This window comes from Triticum dicoccoides, chromosome 2B (assembly GCF_002162155.2).
Source record: "Triticum dicoccoides isolate Atlit2015 ecotype Zavitan chromosome 2B, WEW_v2.0, whole genome shotgun sequence".
Classification (NCBI taxonomy): domain Eukaryota; kingdom Viridiplantae; phylum Streptophyta; class Magnoliopsida; order Poales; family Poaceae; genus Triticum; species Triticum dicoccoides.
The window spans coordinates 780762869-780766231 of record NC_041383.1 but is presented as its reverse complement, the minus strand read 5'-3'; positions in this window follow the sequence as shown (position 1 = coordinate 780766231).

Genomic DNA, 3363 nt, shown 5'->3' with positions numbered 1-3363 from the left:
TATGTCAACAACATATACTCATCAGAAATTCTATAGTGCTCCCACTCACTTCTTTGGAAATACAAGTTTCTCATAAACTTTGTACAAACCCAAAAATTTTTGATCATCATCAAAGCATACATTCCAACTCCGAGATGCTCACTCCAGTCCTTAGAAGGATTGCTGGAGCTTTGCATACTTATTAGCATCTTTCGGGATTGACAAAACCTTCCGGTTGTATCACATACAACCTTTCCTCATTAAAATCGTCGAGGAAACAATGTTTTGACATCCTATCTGCAAGATTTCATAAATAATGCAGTAATCGCTAATATAATTCCAACAGACTCTTAGCATCGCTACGAGTGAGAAAATCTCATCGTAGTCAACTCCTTGAACTTGTCGGAAAACATCTTAACGACAAGTCGAGCTTTCTTAATGGTGACATTTACCATCATTGTCCGTCTTCCTTTTGAAATCCATCTGTACTCATTAGCCTTACGACCATCGAGCCGTTCTGCCAAAGTCTACACTTTGCTTTCATACATGGATCCTCTCTTGGATTTTATGGCCTCAAGCCATTTATCGGAATCCGGGCCCACCATCGCTTCTCCATAGCTCGTAGGTTCATTGTTGTCTAGCAACATGACCTTCAAGACAGGATTACGTACCACTCTGAAGTAGTACGCATCCTTGTCATCCTACGAGGTTTGGGAGTGACTTGATCCGAAGTTTCATGATCAATATCATAAGCTTCCACTTCAATTGGTGTAGGTGCCACAGGAACAACTCCCTGTGCCCTGTCACACACTAGTTGAAGAGACGGTTCAATAACCTCATCAAGTCTCCACCATCCTCCCACTCAATTCTTTCGAGAGAAACTTTTCCTCGAGAAAGGACCCGATTCTAGAAACAATCCATATTGCTTTCGGATCTGAATTAGGAGGTATACCCAACTGTTTTGGGTTTCCTATGAAGATGCATTTTATCCGCTTTGGGTTCGAGCTTATCAACCTGAAACTTTTTCATATAAGCGTCGCAGCCCCAAATTTTTAAGAAACGACAACTTAGGTTTCTCTAAACCATAATTCATACGGTGTCATCTCATCGGAATTACGTGGTGCCCTATTTAAAGTGAATGTGGTTGTCTCTAATGCCTAACCCATGAACGATAGTGGTAATTCGATAAGAGACATCATGGTACGCACCATATCCAATAGGGTGCAACTATGATGTTCGGACACACCATCACATTATGGTGTTCCAGGCGGTATTAATTGCGAAACAATTTCCACAATGTCTTAATTGTGTGCCAAAACTCGTAACTCAGATATTCATCTCTATGATCATATCATAGACATTTTATCCTCTTGTCACAATGATCTGCTACTTCACTCTGAAATTACTTGAACCATTCAATAATTCAGACTTGTGTTTCATCAAGTAAATATTCTCAACATCTACTCAAATCATCTGTGAAGTAAGAACATAACGATATTCACTGCATACCTCAGCACTCATTGGACTGGACACATCAAAATGTGTTACTTCCAACAAGTTGCTATCTTGTTCCATCTTACTGAAAACGAGGCTTTTCAGTCATCTTGCCCATGTGGTATGATTTGCATATCTCAAGTGGTTCAAAATCAAGTGAGTCCAAATGATCCATCTATATGGAGTTTCTTCATGCGTAAACACCAATGGACATGGTTTGCATGTCTCAAACTTTTCAAAAACGAGTGAGTCCAAAGATCCATCAACATGGAGCTTCTTCATGCGTTTTACACCAATATGACTTACATGGCAGTGCCACAAGTAAGTGGTACTATCATTACTATCTTATATCTTTTGGCATGAAAATGTGTATCACTACGATCGAGATTCAATAAACCATTTATTTAGGTGCAAGACCATCGAAGGTATTATTCAAATAAATAGAGTAACCATTATTCTCCTTAAATGAATAACCGTATTGCGATAGACATAATCCAATCATGTCTATGCTCAACGCAAACACCAATCTCGGTGGTAGAGGGAGCATGCGATGCTTGATCATATCAACCTTGGAAACACTTCCAACATATATCGTCAGCTCACCTTTAGCTAGTCTCCGTTTATTCCGTAGCTTTTATTTCGAGTTACTAACACTTAGCAACCGAACCGGTATCCAATACCCTGGTGCTACTAGGAGTACTAGTAAAGTACACATTAACATAATGTATATCCAATATACTTCTATCGACCTTGCCAGCCTTCTCATCTACCAAGTATCTAGGGTAATGCTGCTCCAATGGTTGTTCCCCTTATTACAGAAGCACTTAGTCTCGGGTTTGGGTTCAACCTTGGGTTTCTTCACTAGAGCAGCAGCTGAATTGCCGTTTCATGAAGTATCCCTTTGTTCCCTTGCCCTTCTTGAAACTAGTGGTTTCACCAACCATCAACAATTGATGCTCCTTCTTGATTTCTACTTTCGCGGTGTCAAACATCATGAATATTTCAAGGATCATCATATCTATCCCTGATATGTTATAGTTAATCATGAAGCTCTAGCAGCTTGGTGGCAATGACTTTGGGGAAACATCACTATCTCATCTGGAGGATCAACTCCCACTCGATTCAAGTGATTGTTGTGCTCAGACAATCTGAGCACAAGCTCAACGATTGAGCTTTTCTCCCTTAGTTTGCAGGCTAAGAAAATCGTCGGAGGTCTTATACCTCTTGACGTGGGCACGAGCCTGAAATCCCAATTTCAGCCCTCGAAACATCTCATATGTTCCGCGATGTTTCGAAAACGTCTTTGGTGCCTCTACTTAAACCATTTAATTGAACTATCACGTAGTTATCAAAACGTGTATGTCCGATGTTCGCAACATCGACAAACGACGTTGGGGTTCAGCACACTGAGCGGTGCATTAAGGACATAAGCTTTCTACTGATCGCACAATCGCTACTATCAACTTTCAACTATATTTTCTCTAGGAACATATCTAAACAGTGGAACTAAAGCGCGAGCTTACGACATAATTTGCAAAAGGTCTTTTGACTATGTTCAGGATAATTAAGTTCATCTTATGAACTCCCACTTAGATAGACATCCCTCTAGTCATCTAAGTGATCACATGATCCGAGTCAACTAGGCCGTGTCCGATCATCACGTGAGACGGACTAGTCATCATCGGTGAACATCTTCATGTTGATCGTATCTTCTATACGACTCATGCTCGACCTTTCGGTCTCCGTGTTCCGAGGCCATGTCTGCACATGCTAGGCTCGTCAAGTTAACCCTAAGTGTTTTCGCTGTGTAAAACTGTCTTACACCCGTTGTATGTGAACGTAAGAATCCATCACACCCAATCATCACGTGGTGCTTAGAAGCGACGAACT